Below are 20,909 nucleotides of genomic sequence, written 5' to 3'. Positions count from 1 at the left end.
TCGTTTTCATTAAAATACGAATCTTAAGGGGGAAAAGAGGAATTACAGAAGTAAGTCAAAAACTTAGCATCTCACGATCCTCTCTCTTCTTACGAAGATGGCATTCTGTATATAAACTTCTTATTGAAACTAAGTTGACATGTGCGCCAAAACAGTTGAGGCGTTTTTAAACGTAATTAGCACTTGGGCTGACCTAGTGCTTATCCTTAGTCCTACACTTTGAAACACGTTTCCAAAGGATAGAAGGAATGCGGTGAATTTTTCACAAACAATAATGGCTGTACCATTTGAAATGGATTTTAGAAGATAATTAGCACTTAAGTTGAGATGGGCTTTGGCAATTTCATTTCCATTCAAATATCCATACCAAACGGGGGGAGGGAGGAAGTGAGTTTAAATGTCCCTGTCAAATACCATAAAACTATTCTTCCCGTGCTAAAAACGGGCATTTCAGCTAGTTGCTAATAGGAAAAACCTTAAATAATATTAAAAAAGGACGCCATGTTTCATTAGAAACACGTTACTACTAAAATATCTTACATATTACATTATTATCTTTATCATGCTAAGTGCTGATAACTTGGAATCAAATAATGTTTATCTACAATTCACACTGATATGCAAGATTATCTTTAAAACTTTTACGATTTTAAAGCAACAAAAGACACTGATATTTCTGATTAGATTATTATGATCAGGAGAATTAGGGATTAGAACAAAACACTTTTTACAGGATATATACTTTCTGTGTAGAACAATGCAAACTTTTTGCAGTTTGCAAAATGGAAGCACATTCAGCACTGCACATTTTACTTCAGTTATTTACTAAGATCCTTGAAAAAAAAAACAGGATTACCATACATTATCTTAATTTAAATTTTATTCCGTTTTTTTTAAAAATAAAATACTAGTGATTTAAATTTTAAAATATTGATTTAACATATAAATTACTGATTTCTTTTAAAAATCGTAATTTTTTTAACCTTGATCAACAGTCACAATATTAACATGTGTGGATTTAAAAAAAAATAAATCAGAAGGGAGTATTTCTAGACGAAGAAAACCATATCAATCAGTAAATTATCATCTTCCAAATAAAATGATAAACAACAAAATATCTTGAAACGTTCCAGACATTTTAATACTTTGCCGAAATTGGCAAGTGAGAAATGGCACCCAAGACACTATCTTCGGCGGCCTGTAGCTCGGGGAAGGATTTTTTCGACACAAAAGGGGGATTCTTACTATCCATTCAAGTTCAACATCTGAGATTTCAACGTAAAATTTTTTCTTTGCCGCCTCAACTGATCTGGATCATCCTATCCCTATAAAGAATGCAATCTGTTTCCACTGTGCTCGCTTTGGTGCGTGTGTACCCACCATCGCTGACACGCTTGAACTCAGCGGACTTTTAACACTGTAGTCTTTATGCCATATGTTCGCACGCTGCATTTATACTACTGCTGTTGAATTTTTGTTACATTAGCGGTTTTCAAAACCAAAACCGTAAAAGCTGTTTTTCGGTTTTTAAAACCGACATTTCGGTTTTATGAAATTTCACTTGGGTTCACTCGAGCACACGGCTCTACCAAAAACAAAATTTATAGGTAAAATATGATGTCAAACACTTTTCGTAAAAGAAGAGGAGTGTGAATATAAGTAATTTCAGTCAGTTGATATCATATTGAAATATATTTTGAATGGTAATGAACGTATTCTAAGTGTACCGTAATTATTTACTGAAGCGGAAGAGTACAAGGGCGCGAAAAAGGTGGAAATAAACGGCGGGAATATTCTGTTCGTGTTAGCAATGGACGTTTGCGATGCATGTAATGCAATATACGATTCTGTTACAAAGAATTGTACGATAAAGAGCGTAATATTATCGTGGTTTATGCATTAGCTCCTCATTTAGTGCATGCCGTGCAAGAAGAAACCGGAAAATGCAATAGATGTGTGAAAATTTGGTAGAGCCGTCTGCTCGAGTAATGCCTTTCACTTTTTTCAAAAACCGGATTTCGGTTTTTTCAAAAACCTATTTCGACAGCACTAATTTTTACCCATGGCTGCTACGCCCTCGTAAAATACACCCAAGAATGCAACTCCTCCATATGGAACAGTTTGTAACGTGCTAGAAGTCGATATTGTGCTGAATGAAGTACATAAGAGATAAATTCATGTTGATTCCATAAACTGGAGTTGCACCGACTATTTATATTAGCACTATATTAATCGGCTAAATAACAATAGACAATGTTACTTACCAGCTGCATGAGAAAATATTTACAATTATTTTAAAGCGAAGTTCTTTAGTAGTGTGTGCCAAAATATTACATTTTATTTTCTACTGTTACTATGTTGCTATTCAAAGTGGAAAGGCTCTACTGTCATTACCAATTGCCCTCACCGTGCAATAATTTACCTTGCACTATTACGTTAAAAATTACTAGAATTGGTTAAGCATCTTTTTTTTTTTTATTTTTTTTTTTTTTTCGTCCTTCCACAATAGTTTCATCAACAGCTCAAGAAGAGACAGCCTATTAGCTGTGTGTCATAAGATTCACTACAAGTATTACTTTTTATTATGTTTACTATTAAAATAAATTTAAATTCAAAATCAAGAAAATGTCTTCTTCTTCTCCCAAACCACTAACGGTTACAAATCAGGTAACCCAAACATACATTCTATTAGCTACAAATAATAAATAAGGATACTTCATATATATACTTGGACGTTTTAATTTTAAAAATCGTCCTTGTGAAGTATATATATATATATATATATATATATATATATATATATATATATATATATATATATATATATATATATATATATATATATATATATATATATATATATATATATATTGGAGTAACAGAGAGAAAACAGAAATGTAGAGAGGTAACTAATGAAAAGGAAGTTATATTTGAACGAAATGTGGTGAAATGAGGCAAAATTTTGATTGCTATCCCCAAATTTTCCGATTCATAAAAGCATACTCCACTTATTCCTACATCGTTGTTTAGCCATGATGTGAGATGGAAAATTTTCTTCTATATTTTTCCGGAAAATTTTCCGTTATTAATAAATATCAGTGATCAAGTAACAGTTCCTCAGTATTCATAAAATTGATTGAAATCATGTATAGAAATGTTAAAAAGTGAAAGATCGTTTAAAGAATCTGAAAATTTTCATGGCTCAGATAATTTTCAGTACTATGTAGGAACAAGTGAAAATTTTTCATGAATCGAAGAATTGTCTGTCCTGTATAGCAATGAAAATTTTCGAATTTTCCGATTCATAAAAACATACTACACGTATTCCTATATCGTTGTTTAGCCGTGATGTGAGGTGAAAAATTTTCTTCTATATTTTTCCGGAAAATTTTCCGTTCTTAACAAATATCAGTGATCAAGTAATAGTTCCTCAGTATTCATAAAATTGATTGAAATCATGTATAAAAATGTTAAAAAGTTAAAGATCGTTTAAAGAATCTGAAAATTTTCATGGCTCACACAATTTTCAGTACTATGTAGGAACAAGAGAAACAATGTTTCATAAATCGAAATACTTTGTCTTGTATGGAAAAATTGAAGAACTTTTTATGAGTCGGAAAATTTTCATCATTGTGAAGCAAAAAGTAAAACAACATTTTGTGAATCTGAAAGTTTTATTGCTCTGTAGAAACAAATGTAAGGAATTTTCATGAATCGGAAAATTTTCATCACGATGTAGAAACAAGTGAGAACGCTTTTCATAATCCGGACAGTTTTGGATATTATGTATAGTGATGTTAGGTGGAAAATTTTCCACTATATTTAACTGCACATTGAGATATACAGTTCCTATAGAGGAAAATTAGACAGCAACAAATTATAATTTTCCAATTAGATTTCGGGAACCAGTAAATTTTCTAATATTTCAAGTTGGGTGTTTCTCTCTCTCTCTCTCTCTCTCTCTCTCTCTCTGTCTCTATTATATCAACTTATTTATCAATGTTGCAGAATGTAAATCTATAAAAGTAGCAAAGCTATGAGGAAACGGTCTTATGCGTATTAAACTGAGGAAATCTAATACTGTAAGATCAAAGGTGGATTCTGAGGGAAGAACGCATTGAAGTTTTTGAAACATTCTTGAAATGAAGAATCGTTAGATTTTCACTTCATGAAACTTTTTAAGATAATATTTGTTACCAATAAATTTTACGGCTAAACAACGATGTAAGAATAAGTGCAGTGTGTTTTTGTAAATCGGAAAATATTCATGACTTTTAATAACTTGAAATTTTAAATAATAGAATGGGTTTTTTGTATTCTACGAACTCATGTTCTCTGCACTTTGCATACACACACACACACAGAGAGAGAGAGAGATAGAGAGGAGTTGAATTGAGTTGATTTTGAGTTTAACGTCCCTTTCAGCAGCGAGAATATATAAGACGGAACCAACTGATTAACGTGAAATTCGAACTACATGAGCTCCCGCTGGGAATTGAAGCCAGGTCTTCCATGCCAAAGGCGCGTATGCTAACTGCTTAGCAACGAAGGAGCTCGCAGATGAAGAGAGAGAGAGAAACACTGTGTAAAATTTACTTCCCAACTTGAAATATTAGAAAATTTTCCGGTTCCCGAAAGCTAATTGGAAAATTACAATTTGTTGTTGACTAACTTTCCTATACAGAAATTCAATTTTGTAGCTGAATGTGCAGTCAAATATACTGGAAAATTTTCCACCTAACATCACTATACATAGGGTCTAATATTCAAAATTGTACGGCTTATGAAAAGTTTTTTCCACTGGTTTCTACATTGTGATGAAAATTTTCCGATCTATGAAAATTCATTTCACTTGTTTCTACAGAGCAATAAAACTTTCCGATGCACAAAAAGTTGTTTTACTTTTTGCTTCAAAATCATGAAAATTTTCCGACTCATAAAAAGTTCTTCAATTTTTCCATATAAGACAGAAAATATTTCGATTCATGAAAATTTTTTAAACTTGTTCCTACATAGTACTGTAAATTGTCTGAGCCATGAAAATTTTCAGATTCTTTAAACGATCTTTCACATTTTTACATTTCTGTACATGAATTCAACCAATTTTATGATTGCTGAGGAATTGTTATTTGATTACTGATATTTTTTTAGAACGGAAAATTTTCCGAAATGGAAAACTTTCCACCTCACATCACTAGCTATCACACTTCCCGCTATCACTAGCTAGCCAATGTGGTATAAATTTGTAAAATCGACGGAAATAATGTTACCTGGTATCACAATAGGATTGAACAAGTGGTTAAAATATATAGAAATCATATCTGTTACATATGGTAGAACTTCAAAATGGAAATTGTGCTCTTTAGTATGTAATACTCCAAAAAGGAAGGCTTGAAATGAAGCGCTATGAGAAGGCAGTGTACACAGTGATCATAGAAGTGTCGCAAATGTTTGCAAGGCGTGTATTTTTAAGCCACATAAAGCGCTTTCCCACTGTTTTCATTTATGTATATACCTAATGTCACTGGTCCGCCTTCTCCCCACCGACGTTATCGCCGGCTAACTCCCGGGTTCTTCTGCTAAGCTCATGCCCTGACTCGGTTAGATAGCATTCGTGCATTTTACTGAGCACCTAGCAAGAGTTGGTTTGTGCTTTTAGATTAATTCGTCCTTTACAGACTGTAGTTTCCATGCTATATGTGTGCATACATTATAGTTATACACAGCGCTTCTAAAGTAAGTCTGTGCCCATTACTGCAGCTTCTTCCTCCAGAAAAACTTTCTAGAATAGTAAGAGTGTATTTTCAATTAAGAGAAGTTCATATTGAATGAATGTAAGTGTTGTTTTGTGTGGCAATCTAGTACATGAAAGAAGTATATTCGTATGTATTTTGAAATTTTTGATATCCCAGGGACATGAATTTGAGAAGGGGCTACGCCCTCGTGCTCCTTAACAGTTTAGTTACATAAGAGTATAGTAAGATGTTGTTATAGTCACTGGCGTCTCTGGCATGTAAAATTTGGGGGAGACATAAAAAAAGTGATTTAAATGGTACTTCCTAGCCCAACCTGTTTATTAACTTCGATTCCATTTGTTACCTTTCTGCTTACCTTCACAGACTCCTAAGGTATATCAAGAACTCGATTATAATCGTTTCATAGCCTGAATATTACATTCCAATTAAATATAATTATTAATACTTATGTATACTTTCATTAGTAAATAAATTAAATTAGAATAAAATATTGAATATTTTGTACTTCAAAATATTGGGGAGACCCGTCCCCCTCGTCCCCCCGCCAGAGACGCCCGTGGTTATTGTGCTGGTTGGAAACATGAGAAAGATTAATTCTTTTCGTTATTTCTGAATATTGCGTACTTGCAACATTTAATAGGTACTAACTTTGCGCGCAGAGGAATATGTATCTAATCAAGAGAAAAGACAGCATGAAAATAATAAAAAGAAATCAATTAACAATTAAGAGTGAATGATGGAAATGAAAAATGTATTTATAGGAAAGTATATTAGAAGAACAACAAACTAATAGTAATACAAGGTTAGAAACAAATTCATGTGAGTATAATTCACAACCGCCATCTTCGGAAAATGGGCCTTAGTTGTTACCCACAAATGCTTTTGTTTCGAACTTCGTATAACCGATCAATTATCATATTGTCGGAAAGAATAAACAAAATTGCCAGAAAATAAATGAATTATATAAGTATGGTAGACCGAGATACGAAATTTTGTTTCAAGATTTATATTGAGGAAGTAAAATTTATTCCGTTAACTCAATTCGAAATTTGCGTATTAGTGTGTGATGATTGACATAACAGTTATAATTACTTACTTCATTACTTCGGTGGAGCATCAAATCACACATTTTGTGTACATCGTGAGCAGGAAAATTCGGTGTAGGAAAATTCGGTGTACGGAAAACTCGGTGTGGGGAATGATAGGTGTAAAGAAAGATTCGTTGTAGTAGACCGTAGGATTTATTAAAAACTCAACTTTGAGGATAAATGAGCGTATTAGTTTTAAGTTCAAACATTGTGTAGAACGTACTTTTACTGTCTACTATATCAAATTTTAAAAAATTGTGATAATTTGAATTCTAGATTTCGACGGATTTTAACATTTCATGGCCCTTACATGAAGAGAAATTTATTTTTCGATGTCCGTTCGTGTGATTTAGCGAAGCGACCATCGCTACCAATCGACATATAATTTAGAACTTGAGTTTTTATGCTGTTTTGGAGGATGTTTCCTAGAATTTTCTACTTCCAAAGAAAAAAAAAGTAGGTTACTGGACGGGCAAAGTTGAAAATTGTAGATTTTTAAAAATGTTCTGACGATTTTATGTCTATTTTATAAATAAATATTAAATCAGTTCGAATGAGATATTACATATTTGAAGTGAAATTGAAGAATACAAATTAAGTGTTAGTGAGAATACAAATTAAGTGTTAGTGGTAACACACATAAATCACATGTTGAATAGCCGGTTTCTCGCTACAAACGACAGAGAGATTTCTTGGGTGACTTAAAGAGTCGGTAACTGATATCTTCCACAACATTCGCCAGCGAGGTCCGATACTTCCCTGTCTTGCTCAGAAGCGATCCTGTTTCCTGTCACTTATTCACTAACGACCATATTATGTTCCTGTCTGGGACAGAACGTGAGGCAAAGTTGCGTGTAACTGTCCTTTGCGTAGCAACAACAGATCCCGGTCTCCAAAATCTTTTTAACGATAAAGGCGGATTTTCATGCCCGCGTTAGAACGGAAGCATCACATGTAGCGTATTCATCGTAAATTATTTTCGTTTTCATACATCCGTGCGTGTATTGCGCCAAATTACTACTCGCTAGCTAATGCGCATGCGTAAAATAGAAAGTTTGCGACTTTAGTTTGTGATAATGGATTCCCGAAGGAGAGCTATCGTTTTAGCTGGAATATATTATATTTCAAAACGCCGCCGTCAGAAGTATGTTAGGAAAATGTGGTGGGTTCACCCCATTTTCCAGCTTCGACGAGAATACGGAATATACAGGAACCTTTTCTTTGAATTAAAATCCGATCCGGATAAATTTTATAAAACAAATAAAAATATTTATAAATCATACTAAAGCATGTTTCAAATTACATTGCTTTTATTTTATATAGGGATTGATAATTTGTACATACCAGTTATTGTATGAACTATCTATTGTTCCCGGTAATACAACTAATTAATTACACAAATATAAAAGTACTAACCATCGATACCAATATTTTCAACAATTTGATGGCATGTTTTTGTCCTTAATACTGAATCCTTGTATTTCGGATACTTAAGGTTGTCCAAATTTTGTTTTATCTTACTTGTTCTACGAGCAGTTCTTCAAACGTTGTTCTTACCTCCGCCATGTTAGTCAGTGAATACAATAGTGTACGCGCGCTACTTCCGTCAGAATTGAACAAATTTCTACTCTGACGCGAGTGTAGCGCGCCATCTCCGATGCGTGATTTCATTGGCTGTTTAGCACAATCGCTCGCAACTCACGGAGGTAAAGGACACATGAAAATCCGCCTTTAAATCACGTTGCTCCAAAGAGTACATTACTGTAACTGTGTCGTGATCATATTGGTACAGTAGCACAGCATAATTCCCAATTCAACGGCCCAGTTTCCTGTTTCTTATTGACCGTCGCGAGGTTGCCATCTAACGAAGAAACTCAAATCTCCACACCGCACCTCACCTAATTCCAATTCGGTACAGTGGCGAATATTTGCTGCTTTTCTAGAGGCGTGGCCGATATTACCCCAAATGAATTTAAACCAGTAAACATAGTTCCATAAATCTTCCAACGTTCCTTGATCATTTGCCACAAACCGCATGAAAATCGGACTTCAGTTAGAAATTCTAGACCCAAATGAAATCCGTGAGTTTTAAAAGAATCACCTTGTATATGTTCTATGATGTACTATATAGGAAATGTGTTTTTAATTATTCCCATAACTATTCTCTGAACTTATAGTTGTAATTGTTTTATTTCTGACAAAAAGTGTCAGCTTCATTGTGTGATGAAAAGTAGTTTATAGTAATACCACGCAAAAGACATGCAAGAGGTATTGGACTCAAGGCAAAAAAGTAAATTTGCTTTTCTTGAAATAGTTAATGACATTTTATTCGTTACATTTTATGGTTTTCGTTTTCACAATATGAAGTGTCGTGAATTATCGTAAGTGGTAATATTCAATATGTATTACACCGAATCTACCTTACACCTAAATTTCCCCACACCGAGTTTTCCGTACACCGAATTTTCTGTACATCGAATTTTCCTACACCGAAATTTCCTACACCGAATTTTCCTAGACCCGTGTACATCGATACGGAATGACGCTTGTGAATAGTCGTATCGTCTTTTTCATCTTCCTTCCTGTGCACTCTCATCCCACTCCCGATTCTCAGATTTCACCATGAAGCACTCCGTCAAAAGTTTATAGCTGAACGTTATGCTAACCACCAGTTTCTTCTTCTAGAAACTATGCACCTCCTCGCACTCCAACCATCTAGTTCTCGATATTATCACACTCCATTACACCTTGTCTTTACACTATATTATTACACTTCCCCCGGATAATTCGGATCTTGCCCTGCTCGAAGACTATCATTTACATGATCATCTCCCGTATACTTTTCCCATCATATATTGCACATTCATAACCTCCGGGTTCCATAGGCTATAAAGTTAGTTAGTTAGTAGTCAGCTGGAAAAGAATATACTAGCCCGATAAAGTTATCTTCCAATAACTTTGGAATAAGTTGTCAAAATAGAGTACAATGTTGTTTGACTATAGGGGAAATACGTAATTACATTTATATGATAGAAATCCATGCTTAAATTGGTTACTTGTTTCCACGGTTCTAAACTTCCAAATATTACGCTATGTGTGAGCATGGTAGGTCTTTTAGAACGCCTATGTCCGTCCGTTCGGGTTTCTGTCGGAAGGAATCAGAAAAAATCATGTAGAAAGACAGTGAGAAGGGATTTCTTAGAATGGATTCAGCGTCCCAGAAATAGATTTAATTTCCTCCATTAACTCCCTATTCAAAGCAGAAGCTATAAAATGAAACATTTCCTGTTTTAACGTTGATCGCTATAGCGTCAACACGGTAATATACTGTATTACGAGAAGCGGTTTTCTGCAATTGATTTGCTGCCCGAAGAATAGATTCCATTTCCTCCCTAAAACCGAAAATGTTAAAAATCTACTACTACTTGTGATTTTAATATTAATCTGCATAGGAGAAGAACGGTAAAAGATTGTGAGAAATTCTTCTTTGATATGGATTCAGCAATCCAAGGATAATTTTTATCTGTACTCAAAGTAGTGGAAATTTACAATTTCCATTTCAACTCTGAACGCCATGATGGAAACACAGTAATAGATAGCAAAAAGAAATTTTCTGATGTGGATTCAGTACCGTATTGATAAGTTCCATCTCTGATTTTATTCCTTTATTGCAACCGGACGTGTTAAAAATCTATACCATTTTTGGTTTCAATATTAATCTCCATAGTGCAAAAACGGTAAAAGAGAGATACTAGGAATTTAGGATTTAGATTTCTGGGCTTTCAGCATCTAAGGCCATTTAGCCCTTCACAATTTGAAGGATTACGTCCCTCGGCGAGCACACAATCCGGAGAAACGGAAGGAAGAAAGAATTGGGGAAGGAAGGAAGCGGTCTGGAACCTATAAGTTAGGTACCACCCCGGCATTTGCCTGGTATGAATGAGGAAAACCCAGGAAAACCTCATTCAGGGTGGCTGGCATGGAAAAGCATGTTACAGTTTTTCGACCGGGTGAACCCACCTGGAATCGAACCGAGGCCGCTCGCACCAAAAAAGAGAGATAGAGTTTCAATGTCCCAAAAGCATGTGACATCTCGACCTATACTCCCCTCCTAAAACCAGAAGTGGTAAAAATCAATGAGTTCTGGTGTTAACACCAATCGACATAATGAGAAAATAGTAATACCTAGTTTCCTTTTCGTTTAGCTGGTTAAAGCTTAGTTTCCCTTTTCAGCACTGAGCTTTAAAAGACATAAACCTACAGTTTAAGGTAGTATCCGAACCACTGAAGTTCAAATTTCAATACTGATCCTCCGAACCGAAGACCCGAGATCTGGGACTCGATCAAGGGATCCCGTGCAGGAAAGGGACGCGCACTAGTCGCTTGACCCGTGGGAAGATTTGGTAATAGATAGCGAAAATAAATTCTTTTATTTTGATTCGGTGTGTTAGATCAATAGGTTCTATCTTCGACTTCATTCCTCCAGAACATTCTGAGGTGATAGAAATCAACTATGCTTCCAGCTTAGAATATTGATCATACAGCAAAAGTGGTAAGAGGGCGAGAAATATGCTTTTCATATGATTTAGATGTCTCGTCATATTGATATTTGACCTTCTATTCTAGGTTAGGTTTGGATTTAGATTTCTGGGCTTTCGGCTTCTAAAGCCATTTAGCCCTTCACGCTCTGAGGGATGACGTCCCTCGGCGAGCACACTATGGAAAGGGAAGGAACAAAGGATGGAGGAAGGAAGGAAGCGGCCTGGGGCCTATAAGTTAGGTACCACCGCGGCATTTGCCTGGTGTGAATGAGGAAAACCTCATTCAGGGTGGCTGGCCTGAAAAAGCGTTTTACACTTTTTCGACCGAGTGACCCCACCGGGAATCGAATCCTGGACCGCTCGCACCGAAGGCGAGAGCGTTAGCAACTACGCTACGCGGGGCCACAACCTTCTATTCTAAACACAAGTAGTGGGAGTCTACTATTTCTGGCTTCAACACTGACCGCCATTGTAAAAAATCAATAAATATGAGGGGCGTACTGAAAGTCGTGAACAACATGTCTTCACAACCGTAATCTTCAGTTGTAAATGAAACTAAGTATATCATCGCAGTCTACTACCTTACTTTCTTTCTTTCCAGACGTTGACGCTGTTTGTTGCTAGCACGTGACCACAGGGAGAATTTCCAAAGTGGCAGGCAGCGATGTTTTGTTTCGACAGCCTGCTGTGATTGAATCTACCTATTAAAATGCTACGGTACCAATTAACAGTGATTTTTTTTTTGCTAGCCGCTTGCGGCCCACCCCAAGGGTCACACCCTTTATTGAGGGATGAGGGAGGAAAGGAAAACTGAATGGAGATTGGTAAAAGGTGGATGGTTAGAAACCAGTTTTTACTTATTTCTTTATTTCCATATAAAATCCAAAAAAAATTTAAAAAAACAATGAGGAGGGAAGCATCAATTCGCAGCATCGGGACTTTCTTTGAGCTGCAAGGACATTATGGACGTTGACCATAATCATTCAATTAGGATGGGATGAGATGAGAATGAGGTGCAGTAGACGGGACGCAGACAAGGTTGGACGACGACAAGCCTGGACACTTAATTTTGGTCGCTCCCGACAAGATTGGACAACGACAAGGTTGGACGACAACAAGCTTGGACAACGACAAGCTTGGACAACGACAAGCTTGGAGACTTCTCAATTTATCCTCTTGCGCCTGACTCGAACGAATTCCAGAGGTGTCCAAGCTTGTCGTGGTCGATCCCGACAAGCCTGGACACATCTCATTTTGGGTCGTTGACGACAAGGTTGGACGACGACAAGCCTGGACACATTCCTGGGGAGTCCAAGCTTGTCGTGGTCGATCGCGACAAGCCTGGACACATCTCATTTTGGGTCGTTGACGACAAGATTGGACGACGACAAGGTTGGCCAACGACAAGCCTGGACACATTCCAATGGGCCGATTTGGTGCATTCAAAGCACGTAACAATAAGTTTGTTTAGTGCTGAAAGAGCAGCATTGCGTGAATTTCCACCAGAAAAGTTTTGTTCCGTTTCCAGGTTCGGGAGATGATAAATACCGAAAGTAGCACCGCAGGCTCCATAAAGTTGCTTTGTTCTTTTTTACCAAAAATATTTCAATCCAAATATAAATTTTGTGAAAATGAATATATTTGTGCGTGTGTATGAAAAGGTACAAGTTCGCGGGTATTAAGCTATTGGTGTTGTCTGAATGTTTGTTAAAAGTAATAACCAAATAGAATGCGGTTTGAATACAACTTCAGCATTATAAATTACTTTCATAAAGTTAAAAAAAGGTGTAAACTTTTTATATACGGGGTTTTTATGTACATTTAATGTGACAAATCAAAATATTTTTGGAACGAAGAACAATTTTCAAATTCGGTTTACGCAAGAAGATAGATAGTGTAGGGGGCACCGTGAGAAAAGAGTAGAATCTGTGGATCTTGTCTTCTTCCTCTTCCCGAGTATTATCGATATGCAAAATACTCATTCCCCATTTCATCCACGGTAGTTCGCAGTGGAACAACATAAACAGTCTCTTTAATGTATCCTGCCCCACACAAAGTGAGAACAGGTGATAATCCACTATTAGAGATCCTCATGCCAGAAGTTCTAGAAAATTTCTATGCAGATTTTTTGAATATCGCTTCTGATACGAACATCACCCGGGCTTAGTAGGCCTATTGGGAAACCCGGGCCTACAGGAACAGATAATGAAATCTAATTGGAAACTTTCGAAATGTGGGCATAGAGAGAAAGGTAAATTATCAGACAAAATATATAATGAAGGAGAACAGAAGAAATTAAGTGCTGTAACAGCAATATTAAAAAGATGGAATTAAAGAGAAGTAGAATGGGTGAGACTACGCACTAACTGAAGAATGCGATAGGCCAGGGGGAGCGAGAAAGAAGCTTAGTGTTAATGCAGACTCTTCAAATCAAATCTGTAACATTTGTACGAAAAGCAAGTATCAGCATTTAGCTGCCCGTCTGTCTCATTTTCCTTGGATTAGAGTCATAAAACTATCCACTCTTTCATACACTGATGTAAAGCACGAGAGTTCCACACAGAATTTTCTCTACCATTCAAGACTACATTTGTATAGCTCAAACGATTGATTCAATTCTAACATTGCAGTTTGGAAACCCACACTTTCTTGTAACATTGTTCTCCATCGAGATGGCGTCTGTAGAAAAACACACTGTGCGATATTGGAATATTCTTGGTTTATATTTCAAAATTGCTCATGTTCTCATAGTCCGAAAATAACATCAAGATTAGCACAAATACTTGTTGTCCCAGCCTAATGTTGCTATGACACTGTTAGTTTCTTTTATTGTAGTTACTGGTTTAAATAAAACACAGTGATGCACCTATGTAAATATCCTAAATATAGTCTATACCAGGGGCGGATCCAGGAGGGGGCGATCGGGGCGGTCGCCCCCCAGAAGAGGAAACTTTCTTACTTTATATATATAAATAAAATCTATCCCAGAGTTTGGAGCCCTTAAAAGTTGCATTATGACAACCCACCGCCCCGCCCAGAAGTCGGTCCTGGATCCGCCCCTGGTCTATACCCCCTCAAAATATTCTAAATATGGCCTATACCCTCCTCAAACAAATTCTGGGTACGGCCCTCTTTAAGACGAACCCCATTCTCAACTTTTGAACATCCTACTAAGAGGCACGCAAACAAAAATGCTCTACATGGTCATAGATCATGATTTTTTTAAAAAGATATTCCTTGTTCTATCAGAGAGTCTTCCAGAAACCAGATATACTTTATTTGCTTACGATTACTCACCAGATGATCTCCCCAAATAACTCACTTCCATAATTGTTCATCAAAAAAGTCTCTTTTTTTTTTTTTTTTTTTTTTTTTTTTTTTTTTTTTTTTTTTTTGCGAAGTGTAGGCCTACTCACGGTAATAATTGATTCACCTCCCGTAACGAAATAACCGTTTTCACGAAAAGAATTTCATAACACTAGGCATTTAATCTGATCAAAGAAAGCATTTAACCTGATCGATGTTTAAAAACGCGCCCCTAGCCCCTTGGGGATCCCATGGTACAATTTGTACCATACGGGTGTTTCATGATACATTGCGTTATAACTCTCCTATTTGAGCTTTTTCGTCCGGATTTTTTTTTCAAGTCCAGAGGCATTGTAGGAGACATTACGTATGGTTTCACACCTTCCTGCGTCGAGACATAGGAGGTGATGACGTCATAAGTCTAAAATTTATATTTTCGTGTAATACCTTTTGGGGGGGGGTTATGTAAAGTATTTTTGGCGAGCTTATTTTTGTACGTAGAATATTGAAATTTTGCACAAACATGCAGTCCACCGAGTAGTGTTTACCAGATTTTTTTTTTTCAGATTTCTGCGTTAAAACAGGGGGGATCCAGAGGGTCAAAATGTTGAAAAAAGGGATAGTTTTACCAAAAAAACCCGTTTTTCCTCATTTTCCCGCCTTAGATACATGATGGAGACAAGTGAATGGTACCGTCTGAAAAGCAGTTCTATTCTGAAGAGAATGATGTGCGACACATGGCCCTAGGGTAATTAGGGAAGTGTCAGGGAATTTTTATCAAAATATACTTCTGTATAGGGGAATTTTGGACATCTTCGGTATTATTTTTGTGCTGGCTTACTTTTGCACCTAGAAGTTTGAAATTGTGCACAAACATTCAGTTCACCGAGTAGTATTTTCCAGATTTTTTGATCAGACTTCTGTGTTAAAACAGGGGGGTACAAAGGGGCTAAACGTTGAAAAAGGGAAATTTTTACCAAAAAATCCCTTTCACGGGATTTTCCCGCCTTAGATACATGATGGGGGCAAGTGAGTGGTACCGCCTGAAAGGCAGTTCTCTTCTGAAGAGAATGATGAGCGAAACAAGACCCTAGGGTAATTAGGGATGTCTCACGGAATGTTTAAAAATTTCCCTCTGTATACGGGAATATGGGACATTGTCGGTATATATATATATATATATATTTTTGACGGGCTTACTTTCGCACCTGGAAAATTGGAATTGTGCATAAACATTCAGCCCACCGAGTAGTATTTACCAGATTTTTTCCAGATCTCTGCGTTAAAACAGGGGGAGTCCAGGGGGGCTAAAAGTTGAAAAAAGGATATTTAGACCCAAAAAATCCCGTTTTTCCTCATTTTCCCGCCTTAGATACATGATGGAGACACGTGAGTCATACCTTCTGAAAGGCAGTTCTATTCTGAAGATAATGATGGGCGAAACATGACCCTAGGGTAATTTGGGATGTCTCAGGAAATTTTTTACCTGAGATCATAGTGTTTTACGGTAATTTGGGGCATGGTGGGAATTCCTGATAAAATTTCTCCCGCCCTTGGTGTTCAAGATAGAAACTTGAAATTTGGCACACACATTCAGTATACCAAGTACTATTTATCAGATTTTTTTAGATGGCTACGTTCACACAGGGCCGCTCCAGAGGGGCCCAAATTGCGAGAAAAAAATTTCCCTCCAAAATTTTCCCTTTGACATCATTTTTCCCGCTCCTGGTATATGGTATGAGCATGCAAGTGGTATCATTTGAAAGCCAGCTCCATTCTGAAGAGAATGAGGTATGAACCATGATCCTAGGATAAATAGTGACGATGCAGTAGCTGCTTGACTGAAAGTCTAAAAAATAGCCCAAAAACCCCGGATCCGGAAAGGGCTAGAGTCAGCGGTGCATGAAAACGTGGCTTTCACGGCAGAGTCGCACGGTCCGTACTTACCATGATTTTTTGGCGGAAATATTGCAACGATTGCTAAATACTGCTTGTAATTTTTTAAGTAAAACGAAAATTTTGTAAATAATAATCTCTTTTAATAAAAGATAAATAAATTTAAAATAATTCGAAAATCCTCTAGTAGAGGGCAGTAGCTGACTGGCGAAAATCAGCCAATAGCGATATAGACAAGAGCCATGCAACTCTATATTGAACGGCATGTATGTATGAACTGGAAACGCCTTAACTGGTAGAGTTTGTTGGAACAGACATTTCAAATTGGGTCGCTGACGACAAGCCTGGACGCATTGCTCAAGTGTCCAGGTTTGTCGCGGTCGATCCTGACAAGCCTGGGCACATCTCATTTTGGGTCGTTGACGACAAGGTTGGACGACGACAAGCCTGGACACATTCCTGGCGTGTCCTGGCCTGGACACATCTCATTTTGGATCGCTGACGACAAGGTTGGCCAACGACAAGCCTGGACACATTCCTGAAGGTGTCCAGGCTTGTCGGGATCGACCCCGAGATGCTTTGACATATCTCATTTTAGGTCGCTGACGACAAGGTTGGCCAACGACAAGCTTGGACACAAAAAGTGTCCAGGCTTGTCGTTGTCCAATCTCGTCGTCGTCCAACCTTGGCGCGGTCCCGCAGTAGTCAGCAGCAGGGAGATGGTTAGAGTAGACACATGCGTGTTATCTTCTGATCCAGGGCTACTCTGGATCGTGATGTAGACAGTGGGAGGCCTAGTGAAACAGTAGGACTACTGTGCAGTAGATGGAAAAATGAAAGATGAATCAAGATGTGTGATGAAATCAGCTACGAGAGGAAGGTGAAAACTATCTGGCGGTAGGGAGTAGTAGTAGAGAGTAAAGAGTAAAGATAAGGGAGTATGGCGAAGTAATGTCGTTTTACGGAAGGTGGCGTCAAAGTGCATAGTGTCTAAGAGAAGCGGATGGTGGTTCTGGAAGCGTTGAGAGATGTATCGTAAGCGGAGAGTTTCAAGATGATAGAGAATATGGGGAAATGATGTAGGGCGTATAAATCTCGGGTGGGGCTAGGAAGACGTATTCGGAAAGCAAGCCGGAGTGCATGGCGTTCCAGAATTTGAAGGCGTTTGTAGAAGGAGGGAGGAGCATTGACACAAGCTGTAAAGCCATAAGTGAGGACTGGTCGGAGGAAAGCTTTATAGGTATTTAGAAGTGTGGTAGCGGAAAGACCCGACGTGGTACCGATCAGGCGACGAAGAAGATTAAGGCGAGAATAGGCCTTTTGACAGATATACTTGAGGTAGGGAATCCATTTGAGGTGTTGATCAAAAATAACGCCTAAATATGTGACTGTTTTACTGAGACTGAGTAATAGGAGTGTGCGAAATGTGAAGATGGAGGGTGGCGGGGTTACGATAGACACGGGACCGTTGCCAGGTGGTAAGAAGATGATCGCCTGAGTTTTTGTGGCATTGATGGTAAGTCGCCACTTGTTGCACCAAGAAAGAAAGGAATCGATGGCGGGTTGGATTAAGAGATTAAGGCGAGAGATCGTATTTCCTGTAGCAAGAAAGGCAGTGTCATCGGCATATTGAAAAAGGGTGACATTGGCGGGTAGAGTAGGAAAATCTGCGACATAAAGAAAGTATAGAAGGGGTGAGAGAGCCGAGCCTTGTGGAACACCGGAGTGAAGGAAAATGGGATGAGATAGATGATTGTTAATGGATACGTAGGTAAGGCGATAGGTTAGAAAGTGATAGATAAGACAAATGTAACAGTAGGGTAGATTGAAGTGAAAGAGTTTATAGAGAAGGCCCAGATGCCATACCTTGTCGAAAGCTTTTTCGAGATCAAATAACAGAAGACAGGATGGTTTGGAAGTGTTGAACTGGTTGCTGATGAAAGTAGTGAGGCGGAGAAGGTGATCTGAGATGCTAAAGAAAGGGCGGAAACCGGCTTGATGGAGAGGGAGTAAATTATAAGCAGTGAGATGGGTGTGGAGACGGGTGACAAAGATACGTTCAAGAATTTTGCTAAATAGTATTGTGAGTTGGATGGGGCGATAAGAGGAAACTGAGTGCGCTGGTTTGTTGTGTTTAAGAAACATTAATGTGGTAGAGATTTTCCAGGGTATGGGATAAAAGCCAGTGCGAAGGATGAAGGTAAAAATAACGGAAAGGAGGTAATGTAAGATATAAGGACCTTCCTTGATATGACGATATGTGATTTTATCTATGCCGGGGGCAGTGTTCTTTTTTCGAGAGACGGTTTGACAGATTTTCGGGACAGTGATGGGGACAGTGAGTGGATTGTTTAGAGGAAGCTCATGATCGGAGTGAGGTTGTAAGTTCGGTGAGGAAAGGTTTAGATGATCAGTAGGATGGTGGCGAATAGTTGGATCAGGCGCAGTTGGAGTGAAAATACCTTGAAGATGTGTTGTAAAGGCGTTGGCTTTGGTAGCATCGTCTGAAAGAGGATGATCGCCATCGAGAAGTGGGTAGGGAGTACGGTTACTTTTGCCAGTGAGTTGATGGAAACGCTTCCAGAACTTGGTGGGATGAGAGGTGTAATTAAGAGTGACCGAGCTCTAACCTATAACCGTAGCTTTCAAACCTTTGATTTACGGTTATTTGTGATTTCACGTTCATAACAAAGACAAATATTTTTAAAAGAGTGTACTTTAAATAAATTACTTAAAGAAATATTTTTCAAAAAGTTTATCCTTTTAAATTATTGTTCAAAGGCCTTTGCTTTTAGTAAGCCTTCTCCGAAATAAATGCAAATGAATTGTGCTGCCGTCTTTGGATCTCTTTTAAACTACATTTATATGTTTATGGCCAATCCTTTTGACAACGAGATTTCGGAAACTACAGGCTCTAAGAAGATGACGTTTTCACTAATCGATTGCAAATTTCATGTAGATTGTCCAGTTCTAATTGAATATTTAAAAAAAAAACGTGGGCACTATTTCTTTATTACATTTTTACGGGTACTTGGAAGTGTTGAAATTTTAAAAAAAGATAAATCATCACATCCTAAGCATTATACATTCCAACACCACACTGTTGTATATAGGGGTTGTATATATCTCAGGCGTTTGTTTCATGGCCAAATAATAATGGAAAAGGAAGGATAACTATTTCTCCAGTCTAAGATGAACCTTTTTTTTGGGAGTGTGTTGCCCAATGAACACTATATACAAATGACATTATAATTAATTGTGTATGTAATGTATTTGCTTATTACATACTGCATGCAAGAAGAAAGAAAACACTCGTCATACATGAATTAGAAACCCCAACCGGAAGCAAGCTCAAATCTTGCAAACGGTGCGAGATATTGAGAAAAAATAATCGAAAAAAGTCTGCCCTTTACGATACCCCTTTACTTTTTTTAATCAATACAATCGATATTTAATCAATTCACTTGTGTCTGTAAAGAGACATGTACAGATGTTGTGAGGAATGATAAGGAGATCTTTGCTCATATGCGAATGATGCGTTGTGTAGAGGGCGCAGGTTCAGCGAGTTTCTTGTTAAAGAGGACCAATCTGCTTCTGAAATTCACCGCAGAGTGCAGCGTGCCTTTGAAGATGTGTACATGGGTGCCAGCAGTGTTAGGAAGTGGGTGAAATATTTTAAGGATGGAAACACGAGTATCGAAGATGAGCCTTGCATTGGGTGCCCTCGAACTGCCTTCAGGGAACGCAACAAGGTAAGGGTTGATGAGCTGATTAGGGCAGATAGGCGTATCACCGTGAATGAAATCGCTGCAAAACTTGATGTTGGACATAGTGCGGTGCAAGAAATGATTCACAGCTTAGGTTATAAGATTTGTGTCCGTTGGGTCCCACGTTTATTAACCGAGGACCACAAACGTCAGAGACTAACCACTGTCCAAATCCTTCTTCAGAGATTTCGACATGAAGGTTATATTTTTTTTTACGAGTGCTGTGATTGGAGATGAAAGCTGGTTCCATCGTTATGAATCTGAAACAAAACAACATAGTATGGAATGACACTACTTGAATTCGCCACGGAAGAAGAAACCGAAGACAGTGCAATCAGCAGGAAAGTTATATGGTGAGCGTTTCCTGGAATGCACAGGGTTGCATTCTGGTTAACTTTCTTGAGCCAGAACGAACCGTAAATTCTGCGCGCTATATCCAGACGTTTAAGCTCCGTCGTGCCTTTTTTCGTGATAAACGTCCTGGAAAGAAGATTATCCTTCGACAGGATAATGCGCGTTGGCATACTGCACTTGTCACTATGGAGCAGAGCAGGA

General features: G+C 37.8%; 1 protein-coding gene across 4 annotated transcripts in view; it reads right to left on the bottom strand.

Annotated features, from left to right (window-relative positions):
* Nucleotides 1-20,909, bottom strand: part of LOC145671232 (high affinity cationic amino acid transporter 1-like) — a 291,381-nt gene that overhangs the window by 264,165 nt on the left and 6,307 nt on the right. For 2 of the 4 annotated variants that reach the window (XM_081740118.1, XM_081740124.1), the window contains exon 1: nucleotides 2,265-2,416. The exons of 1 other annotated variant lie outside the window; for it this stretch is intronic. The gene's annotated coding sequence lies outside the window, so the exon portion shown is untranslated. One more of the 4 variants, XM_081740121.1, reaches the window with a different exon arrangement.

Source organism: Thermobia domestica, chromosome 15, assembly GCF_964235325.1.
Source record: "Thermobia domestica chromosome 15, izTheDome1.hap1.1, whole genome shotgun sequence".
In the NCBI taxonomy this organism is placed as follows: Eukaryota; Metazoa; Arthropoda; class Insecta; order Zygentoma; family Lepismatidae; genus Thermobia; species Thermobia domestica.
Note: the sequence above shows the minus strand (reverse complement) of the source record. Positions and strands in the feature narration are given on the sequence as shown.